General features: G+C 36.9%; 1 long non-coding RNA gene across 4 annotated transcripts in view; it reads right to left on the reverse strand.

Moving 5' to 3' along the window:
* Positions 1-13,897, reverse strand: part of LOC309651673 — a 48,590-nt gene that overhangs the window by 12,639 nt on the left and 22,054 nt on the right. The window contains exon 2 of one of the 4 annotated variants that reach the window (XR_014258299.1): positions 10,208-10,297. The exons of 2 other annotated variants lie outside the window; for them this stretch is intronic. This is a non-coding gene — a long non-coding RNA (uncharacterized lncRNA). Of the gene's footprint in view, positions 1-10,207; positions 10,427-13,897 lie in introns of those variants that run through there. One more of the 4 variants, XR_014258300.1, reaches the window with a different exon arrangement.

Raw genomic sequence — 13,897 nt, forward strand, 5'->3', positions numbered from 1 at the left:
TGTTAGTTTCCGCTTTATAACAAAGTGAATCAGTTATACATATACATATGTTCCCATATCTCTTCCCTCTTGCATCTCCCTCCCTCCCACCCTCCCTATCCCACCCCTCTAGGTGGTCACAAAGCACCAAGCTGATCTCCCTGTGCTATGCGGCTGCTTCCCACTAGCTATTTTACATTTGGTAGTGTATATATGTCCATGACACTCTCTCATCCTGTCACATCTCACCCCTCCCCCTCCCCATATCCTCAAGTCCATTCTCTAGTAGGTCTGTGTCTTTATTCCCGTCTTGCCACTAGGTTCTTCATGACCTTTTTTTTTTTTTTTCCCTTAGATTCCATATATATGTGTTGGCATACTGTATTTATTTTTCTCTTTCTCACTTACTTCACTCTGTATGACAGACTCTAACTCCATCCACCTCATTACAAATACCTCCATTTCGTTTCTTTTTATGGCTGAGTAATATTCCATTGTATATATGTGCCACATCTTCTTTATCCATTCATCCGATGATGGACACTTAGGTAGCTTCCATGTCCTGGCTATTGTAAATAGAGCTGCAATGAACCTTTTGGTACATGACTCTTTTTGAATTCTGGTTTTCTCAGGGTATATGCCCAGTAGTGGGATTGCTGGGTCATACGGTAGTTCTATTTTTAGTTTTTTAAGGAACCTCCATACTGTTCTCCATAGTGGCTGTAGCAATTTACATTCCCACCAACAGTGCAAGAGTGTTCCCTTTTCTCCACACCCTCTCTAGCATTTATTGTTTCTAGATTTTTTGATGATGGCCATTCTGACTGGTGTGAGATGATATCTCATTGTAGTTTTGATTTGCATTTCTCTAATGATTAATGATGTTGAGCTTTCTTTCATGTGTCTGTTGGCAATCTGTATATCTTCTTTGGAGAAATGTCTATTTAGGTCTTCTGCCCATTTTTAGATTGGGTTGTTTGTTTTTTTGTTATTGAGCTGCATGAGCTGCTTGTAAATCTTGGAGATTAATCCTTTGTCAGTTGCTTCATTTGCAAATATTTTCTCCCATTCTGAGGGTTGTCTTTTGGTCTTGTTTATGGTTTCCTTTGCTGTGCAAAAGCTTTTAAGTTTCATTAGGTCCCATTTGTTTATTTGTGTTTTTATTTCCATTTCTTTAGGAGCTGGGTCAAAAAGAATCTTGCTGTGATTTATATCATAGAGTGTTCTGCCTATGTTTTCTTCTAAGAGTTTGATAGTTTCTGGCCTTACACTTAGGTCTTTAATCCATTTTGAGTTTATTTTTGTGTATGGTGTCAGGGAGTGTTCTAATTTCATACTTTTACATGTACCTGTCCAATTTTCCCAGCACCACTTATTGAAGAGGCTGTCTTTCCTCCACTGTATATGCTTGCCTCCTTTATCAAAGAGAAGGTGACCATATGTGCGTGGGTTTATCTCTGGGCTTTCTATCCTGTTCCATTGATCTATATTTCTGTTTTTGTGCCAGTACCATACTGTCTTGATTACTGTAGCTTTGTAGTATAGTCTGAAGTCAGGGAGCCTGATTCCTCCAGCTCCATTTTTCGTTCTCAAGATTGCTTTGGCTATTCGGGGTCTTTTGTGTTTCCATACAAATTGGGAAATTTTTTGTTCTAGTTCAGTGAAAAATGCCAGTGGTAGTTTGATAGGGATTGCATTGAATCTGTAGATTGCTTTGGGTAGTAGAGTCATTTTCACAATGTTGATTCTTCCAATCCAAGAACATGGTATATCTCTCCATCTATTTGTATCATCTTTAATTTCTTTCATCAGTGTCCTATAATTTTCTGCATACAGGTCTTTTGTCTCCTTAGGTAGCTTTATTCCTAGATATTTTATTCTTTTTGTTGCAATGGTAAACGGGAATGTTTTCTTAATTTCACTTTCAGATTTTTCATCATTAGTATATAGGAATGCAAGAGATTTCTAAATTTTGGGTCCTAGAAGAAGAAGAGAAAAAGAAAGGGACTGAGAAAATATTTGAAGAGATTATAGTTGAAAACTTCCCTAATATGGGAAAGGAAATAGTTAATCAAGTCCTGGAAGCACAGAGAGTCCCATACAGGATAAATCCAAGGAGAAACACGCCAAGACACATATTAATCAAACTATCAAAAATTAAATATAAAGAAAACATATTAAAAGCAGCAAGGGAAAAACAACAAATAACACACAAGGGAATCTCCATAAGGTTAACAGCTGATCTTTCAGCAGAAACTCTGCAAGCCAGAAGGGAGTGGCAGGATATACTTAAAGTGATGAAGGAGAAAAACCTACAACCAAGGTTACTCTACCCAGCAAGGATCTCATTCAGATTTGATGGAGAATTTAAAACCTTTACAGACAAGCAAAAGCTGAGAGAGTTCAGCACCACCAAACCAGCTTTACAACAAATGCTAAAGGAACTTCTCTAGGCAAGAAACACAAGAGAAGGAAACCACCTACAATAACAAACACAAAACATTTAAGAAAATGAGAATAGGAACATACATATCGATAATTACCTTAAATATAAATGGTTTAAATGCTCCCACCAAAAGACACAGACTGGCTGAATGGATACAAAAACAAGACCCATATATATGCTGTCTACAAGAGACCCACTTCAGACCTAGAGACACATACAGACTGAAAGTGAGGGGATGGAAAAAGATATTCCATGTAAATGGAAATCAAAAGAAAGCTGGAGTAGCAATTCTTATATCAGACAAAATAGACTTTAAAATAAAGACTATTACAAGAGACAAAGAAGGACACTATATAATCATCAAGGGATTGATCCAAGAGAAAGGTATAAAAATTGTAAATATTTATGCACCCAACATAGGAGCACCTCAATACATAAGCAAATACTAACAGCCATAAAAGGGGAAATTGACAGTAACACAATCATAGTAGGGGACTTTAACACCCCACTTTCACCAATGGACAGATCATCCAAAATGAAAATAAATAAGGAAACACAAGCTTTAAATGATACATTAAACAAGATGGACTTAATGGATATTTATAGGACATTCCACCCCAAAACAACAGAATACACATTTTTCTCAAGTGCTCATGGAACATTCTCCAGGATAGATCATATCTTGGGTCACAAATCAAGCCTTGGTAAATTTAAGAAAATTGAAATCGTATCAAGTATCTTTTCCGACCACAACGCTATGAGGCTAGATATCAATTACAGGAAAAGATCTGTAAGAAATACACATGGAGGCTACACAATACACTACTTAATAACGAAGTGATCACTGAAGAAATCAAAGGGGAAATCAAAAAATACCTAGAAACAAATGACAATGGAGACACGACAACCCAAATCCTATGGGATGCAACAAAAGCAGTTCTAAGAGGGAAGTTTATAGCAATACAAGCCTACATCAAGAAACAGGAAACATCTCGAATAAAACAACCTAACCTTGCACCTGAAGCAATTAGAGAAAGAAGAACAAAAAAACCCCAAAGCTAGCAGAAGGAAAGAAATCATAAAGATCAGATCAGAAATAAATGAAAAAGAAATGAAGGAAACAATAGCAAAGATCAGTAAAACTAAAAGCTGGTTCTTTGAGAAAATAAACAAAATTGATAAACCATTAACCAGACTCATCAAGAGAAAAAGGGAGAGGACTCAAATCAATAGAATTAGAAACGAAAAAGAAGTAACCACTGACACTGCAGAAATACAAACGATCATGAGAGATTACTACAAGCAACTCTATGCCAATAAAATGGACAACCTGGAAGAAATGGACAGATTCTTAGAAATGCACAACCTGCCGAGACTGAACAAGGAAGAAATAGAAAATATGAACACACCAATCACAAGCACTGAAATTGAAACTGTGATTAAAAACCTTCCAACAAACAAAAGCCCAGGACCAGATGGCTTCACAGGTGAATTCTATCAAACATTTAGAGAAGAGCTAACACCTATCCTTCTCAAACTCTTCCAAAATATTGCAGAGGGAGGAACACTCCCAAACTCATTCTATGAGGCCACCATCACCCTGATACCAAAACCAGACAAAGATGTCACAAAGAAAGTAAACTACAGGCCAATATCACTGATGAACATAGATGCAAAAATCCTCAACAAAATACTAGCAAACAGAATCCAACAGCACATTAAAAGGATCATACACCACGATCAAGTGGGATTTATTCCAGGAATGCAAGGATTCTTCAATATACTTAAATCAATCAACGTGAAACACCATATTAACAAATTGAAGGAGAAAAACCATATGATCATCTCAATAGATGCAGAGAAAGCTTTCGAAAAAATTCAACACCCATTTATGATAAAAGCCCTGCAGAAAGTAGGCATAGAGGGAACTTTCCTCAACATAATAAAGGCCATATATGACAAACCCAGAGCCAACATTGTCCTCAATGGTGAAAAACTGGAACCATTTCCACTAAGATCAGGAACAAGACAAGGTTGCCCACTCTCACCACTATTATTCAACATAGCTTTGGATGTGTTAGCCACAGCAATCAGAGAAGAAAAAGAAATAACAGGAATCCAAATCGGAAAAGAAGAAGTAAAGCTGTCATTGTTTGCAGATGACATGATACTATACATAGAGAATCCTAAAGATGCTACCAGAAAACTACTAAGCTAATCAATGAATTTGATAAAGTAGCAGGATACAAAATTAATGCACAGAAATTTCTTGCATTCCTATATACTAATGATGAAAAATCTGAAAGTGAAATTGAGAAAACACTCCCGTTTACCATTGCAACAAAACGAATAAAATATCTAGGAATAAACCTACCTAAGGAGACAAAAGACCTGTATGCAGAAAATTATAGGACACTGATGAAAGAAATTAAAGATGATACAAATAGATGGAGAGATATACCATGTTCTTGGATTGGAAGAATCAACATTGTGAAAATGATTCTACTACCCAAAGCAATCTACAGATTCAATGCAATCCCTATCAAACTACCACTGGCATTTTTCACGGAACTAGAACAAAAAATTTCACAATTTCTATGGAAACACAAAAGACCCCCAATAGCCAAAGCAATCTTGAGAACGAAAAATGGAGCTGGAGGAATCAGGCTCCCTGACTTCAGACTATATTACAAAGCTATAGTAATCAAGACAGTATGGTACTGGCACAAAACAGAAATATAGATCAGTGGAACAGGATAGAAAGCCCAGAGATAAACCCACGCACATATGGTCACCTTCTCTTTGATAAAGGAGGCATGCATATACAGTGGAGAAAAGACAGCCTCTTCAATAAGTGGTGCTGGGAAAATTGGACAGGTACATGTAAAAGTATGAAATTAGAACACTCCCTGACACCATACACAAAAATAAACTCAAAATGGATTAAAGACCTAAGTGTAAGGCCAGACACTATCAAACTCTTAGAGGAAAACATAGGCAGAACACTGTATGACATAAATCACAGCAAGATCCTTTTTGACCCAGCTCCTAGAGAAATGGAAATAACAACACAAATAAACACATGGGACCTAATGAAACTTAAAAGCTTTTGCACAGCAAAGGAAACCATAAACAAGACCAAAAGAAAACGCTCAGAATGGGAGAAAATATTTCAAATGAAGCAACTGACAAAGGATTAATCTCCAAGATTTACAAGCAGCTCATGCAGCTCAATAACAAAAAAACAAACAACCCAATCTAAAAATGGGCAGAATGGGGCTTCCCTGGTGGCGCAGTGGTTGAGAGTCTGCCTGCCGATGCAGGGGACTCGGGTTCGAGCCCTGGTCTGGGAAGATCCCACATGCTGCGGAACAACTGGGCCCGTGAGCCACAACTACTGAGCCTGCGCGTCTGGAGCCTGTGCTCCGCAAAGAGAGGTCGCGACAGTGAGAGGCCCACGCACCACGATGAAGGGTGGCCCCTGCTCGCCGCAACTAGAGAAAGCCCTCGCACAGAAACAAAGACCCAACACAGCCAAAAATAAATACATAAATAAATAAATTTATAAACAAAAAATAAAAAAAAATAAAAATAAATAAAAATAAAAATGGGCAGAAGATCTAAATAGACAGTTCTCCAAAGAAGATATACAGATTGCCAACAGACACATGAAAGAAAGCTCAACATCATTAATCATTAGAGAAATGCAAATCAAAACTACAATGAGATATCATCTCACACCAGTCAGAATGGCCATCATCAAAAAATCTAGAAACAATAAATGCTAGAGAGGGTGTGGAGGAAAGGGAACACTCTTGCAGTGTTGGTGAGAACGTAAATTGATACAGCCACTATGGAGAACAGTATGGAGGTTCCTTAAAAAACTAAAAATAGAACTACCATGCAACCCAGCAATCCCACTACTGGGCATATACCCTGAGAAAACCAGAATTCAAAAAGAGTCATGTACCAAAATGTTCATTGCAGCTCTATTTACAATAGCCAGGACATGGAAGCAACCTAAGTGTCCATCATCGGATGAATGGATAAAGAAGATGTGGCACATATATACAATGGAATATTACTCAGCCATAAAAAGAAACGAAATGGAGGTATTTGTAATGAGGTGGATGGAGTTAGAGTCTGTCATACAGAGTGAAGTAAGTCAGAAAGAGAAAAACAAATACAGTATGCTAACACATATATATGGAATCTAAGGGAAAAAAGAAAAAAGGTCATGAAGAACCTAGTGGCAAGACGGGAATAAAGACACAGACCTACTAGAGAATGGACTTGAGGATATGGGGAGGGGGAGAAGTGAGATGTGACAGGGTGAGAGAGTGGCATGGACATATATACACTACCAAATGTAAAATAGATAGCTAGGGGGAAGCAGCCGCATAGCACAGGGAGATCAGCTCGGTGCTTTGTGACCACCTAGAGGGGTGGGATAGGGAGGGTGGGAGGGAGGGAGATGCAAGAGGGAAGAGATATGGGAACATATGTATATGTATAACTGATTCACTTTGTTATAAAGCAGAAACTAACACACCTTTGTAAAGTAATTATACTTCAATAAAGATGTTTTTAAAAAAAAAATGTTGACCCTGATTTATCTAAGTAGTGGTAGTTCATTTAAATTTTATGTTTTTCTTTGTAGTTTTTCCCCTTTTTTCAAACATCTTGGAATAAGAAGTTTCACAGTGAAAAAAAAAAGTTGTTGCCAAAACTCAGGTTAACTAAAATGCCTATTGTGCTACTGTGAGTAATTTAAATTCATCAGTACTCTTAGAAAACTTTTAATAACAAGAGATATGTGTTCCAGGAGGACAGTTACCATTAGAATATTTATCTCATTTGGAGAAGATCATCCAATAGAAATCCTCTCAACCTTACTGAAATAAATGCACTAGAAAAGTTTAGTCACTAAAAGACATGCCTTGAAAACATTAAAGCATTTACAACTTAAACTGCTGCAGTTGAATATAATTCCAAAGATACTCAAATTTTAGAAATGTAAGGCTAGCATGATATCACCTGACCAGAGTAAAAACAGTGGTTTCCTCCTTGGCTCTTGCATCAGATGTCAATTCCCACCCTTGCCCCACTTCCACCTGCTCTATTTTTTAATCACACTGGTGGATCTCAAAATATTTCCCTATGGAAATAAAAGGTATAGAAAATTATCGTTAGTTTTTGATAGGATAATTTAATAGGGCTATATGGATTAGGCTGAAGATGATCTTAAAATAAAGAAAAAATATTGCTAGGTAAATTAAAGGAGAAAACTAGGAGATATGATTAAAGTACTGAGGGATTATTTTAAAGTCTTTAAGACACTGTAGGAAAACAGATGAAGTTTTCCAATTAATTATATCTATTCATTAGCACAGGTTTGGCATTACTTCAAATTTCTGTTGGAAAAGCAGCTCCAGTTGCTATATACAATACAAAAAAACATTTAAAAAACATCTTAGTCACACTGGCCTCTTCTTGATTAGTCCTAATATATCAGATTTTAATATGTGCAAAGTCTTCCCAATAAAATGGGTAAGTTGTGATGTATTAAAAGGAATACAATGCATCTTTTTCTAAAACAAGAAAACTAATTATACATATGTGTATATATACACACCCACATATATATATTAAATTATACACACACATACACCATACACACAAGCAGAGAACCCCAAATTAGATAGAACTGGCCAATAAAGTAGATTATATCTCCCTGGAAGTCACAGAAATGCAAAATAAGACAATGCTATTAATTAAGTAGAAAACTGGAACACAAAATTACATATAAAATTATATAATTATATGTTAAGTTTTGTGTGCATTTGTGTGTGTCAAAAACCGAATGAAACATACTAACATATTAACTGGTTGGGGTTATGGACGTTTAGAGATTACTGTTTTTTCATTTGAAAATTTCCTCATAGAAAATGGTCGTGTATTATTGATTGTGTATTATTTTTATAAGAAGAATTTACTTCGAATTTCTAAAAAGGTATAACAGATATATGCTTGCATAAACTGTCAACAGAGTCTATTCTAATTCTGAAACAAGTTGAAAAATATTTTCTCAAGACATTCGGCAAGTATCACCTAAAATTAAATAGACAAGTCATCTAAATTTGTGTTCAGCTTGGCTTTCTTCATCTTCTGTAATAACCACAGTTTTGGAACAAAGTCCTATCAAAGGTTCAGACCTAAACAAAAACTACTGAGTAAAAACACATCTGTTTTGGCTTTTTCTCCGAATAGTTCCCAGTATTTGTTAAAATTGAGATCTTTATATCAAACTACACGCACAGATAAACCCTACCAGGACCAAGTGTTACAAAATACAGCATGAGGCAAAGCAAATATATTTCACGACAATAAACTAGGTACCTTCAGGAACAACTTCATTTCTTTTAAGCCATCGCAATAAAACTGCCAATAAAATCATGTCCAGCTTTTTATTCTACAATGTTTTGAATTTCCCTAAAAACATCAAAATATTTCCTATTTCCTCAGTTAATAACCATTTCTATATTCTGACATGGCACTTTATGTGGGCAGTAAAGAAATATTAAAGCAAGCAGAAGAGTGATTAAAAGCAGTGACTAATGTCGGAGAGAGCTGGGTCTGAATCTTCAGTCCTGACTCCTACTTTTATGGTCATTAGAAATTCCTTAACTCCCCCTGAACATTACCTTTGTCACACATAAAATGACAGTAGTAATATTACACCACAGAATTGGAAGGTTAAGTCAGACCACGTATATATAACTCTTAAATTACTATATCAATTATATTAAGCAAGCAAAACTATGCTAACTAAAAGAAAACAGCCAATGGTATTGATTCCCAAGGAAATGGAGGGAAGTAATGAAGGAATCCTTCAGCCTTTGAATAATAGTCAAGTTTTTCTGTTTGTTTAACCTATTTCCATCTGAATAAGTCAAAGGCGAAAAAGAAATCAATCATGAAGTCCAGTCTGGAGATAATTCAAGAAATCAAGAGATTATATTACAACTAAGTCATGCAACTCAGGTGGAATCAGTAAATAGATTTTAAAACAAACTGGGTCTGGGTAATAAGTAGGAAAACAATACTGTTGTATAGGTCTCTTGGGTCTTTGCTGAGATCCACAAATTCTCACAACTTCCGGTGACTAAACAACTGCCTATCACTTCCCTAAGGAATGGGAAATAAAAGCAACAGGAATAATTAAACTTGGTCCATGACCAAAGGTAGAGTAACAATCTCTAGAAAAGAAGCTTACTGGTCAATACTCTTCAACCTCAAATTTGATTTCTCACTGAGATACCAAGAAAAGTGTTTGAGTTTGGCAATCCCAAGAAACTGACATTTTCCTGTCAATTATGATACAGTTTGGACCTTACCAAGTTTCTAAATGTACATGTTGTAAAAAAAAAAAAAAAAAAAAAAAAGGCATACCACAGAAATAGATGTGGGTAGTGGCAAATCGCTATGTTAGAACACTGAGCCTGATTCAATTTCAGCCAGATACTTTATATTCTGCTCAAATTCAGTCTGTCTCAGATATTTACTGAGAATAACATTAAATTAACACCAGGTTGGGGGTGAAGGGTTTAGCCTTACTGACCCATACAATAACTGGTCTTGAGAACACTAGGAACACTGTTAATTCTGTACCCCTTATACTCACTGAAAGAAACCAACATTTCCAGGGAAGTCAAGACCAATTTGTCTTGCCAGATGCTTAGAACGAGGAATTACAAAAGGACAGTTTAGAATATACTCCACCTTCCTGGGTCATGTGTTGCTGTCATCAAAGGAAAAATTCTTTTTTTCCTCTTTTGGAGGAGAGGGGGTGAACAGGTGGTGGTTGTTTACCTGAATACAGAATAGACTAGTATGAATAAAATAGAATGAAAAGATGGTTGAGAAAATACATAAATAGAAAAGTCTGAGCTGGAAGTTTCTGGTCCCTTTCTTTCCGGTCAGCTTGTACTTTGGTCCTAATGTATATGACAGTGTCCCAAAATGCTTAGCCTACATTCATCAGGATTATGTGCATGTTGCGTCTAGAGCACTTAGAGCAAAATTTTCCTTCAAAGAATTTTACCTTTAGGTTGAAAAGAAATATGTTCCTTGTAACACGGTATAGAAAAATATTCCACAAATGGGACTTCCCTGGTGGTGCAGTGGTTAAGAATCCACCTGCCAATGCAGGGGACACGGGTTCAAGCCCTGGTCCAGGAAGATCCCACATGCTGCGGAGCAACTAAGGTCGTGCACCACAACTACTGAGCCTGCGTTCTAGAGCCCACGAGCCACAACTACTGAGCCCAGATGCCACAACTACTGAAGCCCATGCGCCTAGAGCCCATGCTCCACAACAAGAGAAGCCACCGCAGTGAGAAGTCCACGCATCATAAGGAAGAGTAGCCCCCGCTCGCCACAACTAGAGAAAGCCCGCGCACAGCAACAAAGACCCAACGCAGCCAAAAATAAATACATAAAATAAATTTATTTAAAAAAAAATTCCACAAAATAAATCTGATCATCAGTGGAATAAAATTTCTGTGCTGCCTATTTTATGCCAAGGGCTATTCTAAGTACTGTAAACAAAGGTAAACAAACACAACCTTTGGACCAGAAACCAGGTTCTTCAAACGACACTTGAAAACCTGAGATCCTTTAGGTATCCCATAAAATTTGTTTCTTTAACCCAAATTTCACAAAAAGGCAAAAATAATCATATTCAATCTGAGTAATTTAACCATGAGAAAAGTGCCCAACGCAGAGAAGGTTGTACCTAAATATTTGTTTAGTGAATAAAAGACACAAGAGATGAACTGCTACAGCTGGCCAAGACTAGAGCAAGAACAATTATCAGAAATATACAGGTTAAAGAATTTCTCTAGTCAGAAAAAAAAAAAAAAAAAAAGCTAGATATTTTTAAATGTCTGAATGTTTGTTTCGCGGGGTTAGAAGGCAACATAAGGAGAAGTGGTTCAGTACCCTGGATAGCTCCAGGGAGGCACAGTTTCTCAAGTCCCAGATCTACTTAGTTGCTGGTGTCTTCCAGCTGCAATTTCCCTGTTAAAGGGCTCTGTCATTTTTAAGCCAGATTCATGCCCCATAAAAACAGAGTAGACTCCTCAACCCCATCCTCACCCCGAAACACATGGAACAAATACGCACACAGAGAAGTCTAGCCTGTTCGTTAAAAAGAGAGTATCTTCTGTCCTGACCAGGGAATAAACCTGTCACTTTAGAAAACTGATCCAGGAAGTCTTACCTCTTGCTGTGTGACAGCTGATCCTGAGAGGGCTCACCGCCCAGATCTAGCGTAAGGGTTTGCCCACGGGATCGATAAAGTAGCTATCTTCTAGTTGAAATAAAACGTATTACCAAACCATAATTCAGTGTTATAAACTCAAATCAATAAATCTCTTTCTGAAGAAGACTCTACCGGAAGCATAGTACCTTTTCATAACATTCACATAAGTGAAGCAACTTACACATGAGCTATGACTACAAAGTCGTGGTAATGATTATAAAGTAACAAGAACTGTAAAGTAAAATGACACCATTTCATATCTCAAAACTATACAGAGCTAAAGTAAAATACTGACAAACAAAAGAGCCTCATCTTTACTATTCTACTTATTTTGCTTACCTACTGAGTTCCTAAACCTTTGCTTGTTACTATACCGTAGCAGTCGTCTTACGGTTGGACATTTATTTGCATAGTTTCTCCCATACTAGATTGCAAATTTCTTGATAGGAGGGATCATGTATCATTCACCATGGCCAGTGGTATCCTGGACACAGTAAATGTTCAATAACTGTTTATTGAATTAAACTGAGTTGAAGTAACTCATCTCTGGTTTATGAAACTTCTGTTTTCATAGCGATACGAGTGGGAGCTATCCCAGGACACAATCATGTCACCATAGAGAAAAAGGAAGAGTTGTTGGTTCTTATAGTAAACGTAACAAAGAGATTTGGGGCATCTGGAAATATTTACCCCATAAAGAATCCTATGAGAGAAAGTAATACAAACCATACCTTCCTTTCTGCTGAGAAATCACAGAAGATTCTATTTATGTTGTATTTTTAAATCCCCAAAGACTGTATTATGAGGGAGAGAAATATAAAAACAATTGAACCCTTGAGGAAAACACAGGTCAAAAGAGATTCCTTTTAAAGAAAGAAAAAGGAGGCAGGGAAGAAAAACAAAGGGGGAGAGGAGGAGGGAGGGAGGGAAGGAGAAAGGACAAAAAGAAAGATGACGCTGTTAAAAGTGATGCTGGAGAGTAATGAAAGTTATGTCTTGACAGATGGTGAGAAGGTTAGGAAAAGCAGCATCACCCAAAAACTGTACAAGTAGAAAATAAGCTTACTCTTGTTGGTCCATGGATTATATTACACGGAATAGAGGAATGGTGGGTATGTATGTTTGTTCGTTTGTTTGAAGATTACTTGTTGGGCAAATGCTTCCAGGAAATGCTTTGGGAGAGTTCAGTTAGATATCTTGCAACAGACGCTCAACTTCAATAATCTCAAAAACTGCCCAAGTTTTCCAAGGCAAATCCACATTGTATGCTCAGTCTCACCAAATTCATATACGCTGTCCATTTTTATTCTTACGTAAAATTTATCTTACATGAAATTATCAAGTGTTTTAAAATAGTTATTAAGAGCTTGGAGCACTCATGTTAGAAAATTAAGTGTTACCAAGTGAGGCTCCTTTTTTTTTTTTTTTTTTTTTTGAGGCCCCTTTTTAATTCAGGACGTTTTCCATTTTACTGGGAATCAATTCTGTCTGGTGTTTCTAATCCAGCATGTTAAAAAATCATCCTACAAGGCCTCTGATCTTGTTTAAACACTAAAATTTCACAGTACAGATCCAAATTTCCATAAAAGTGACTCTGCTAGTGAATCCATTTCATTGTCCCCTCCATCTGCAAAGAATAGATTTTTCTTTTCTACCTCAAGAACACCTAATCCTTACATTTTAAGAAACAGTACTTGAGTGCTTTTACTGCCAAAAGTCTCATTGTAATATAGCTGGAATATTCCCCTGTGAGTACTAGTTAGTGCTATTGCTTGTTCACACATGCTTTTTTAATTTCAAGTATTAGTTATAGGCAAGTCACTGAATATTTAAATTTGGTACAGATAGGTTTTCAAACTACCTGTGAACAGAAGCCTGTAAATTAGAGGGAGTGTGGGAATATGAAATCTGAGCAGAGCTGTTTAAAATCTGGCTGTTGTACATTATGCTCCCTTCCTTACCTGTAACACCTGCTTTCTGTGGAACCAGAAGTCTGTGTCTCCTGTGGCTTAGGTTTTAGACCGGGGTGAGCGTTGTAACAGCCTCACCATAATGTTTGGCATGTTCCAGACTCCCCTGTGGTTGAGAATATGCATAAGTTGAGATGGAGCAGGGAACAGCAGAATCTTCAAAGCCGAGAGAGAAGT

This window comes from Balaenoptera physalus (genome assembly GCF_965194825.1).
Source record: "Balaenoptera physalus genome assembly, chromosome: 21".
Lineage (NCBI taxonomy): Eukaryota > Metazoa > Chordata > Mammalia > Artiodactyla > Balaenopteridae > Balaenoptera > Balaenoptera physalus.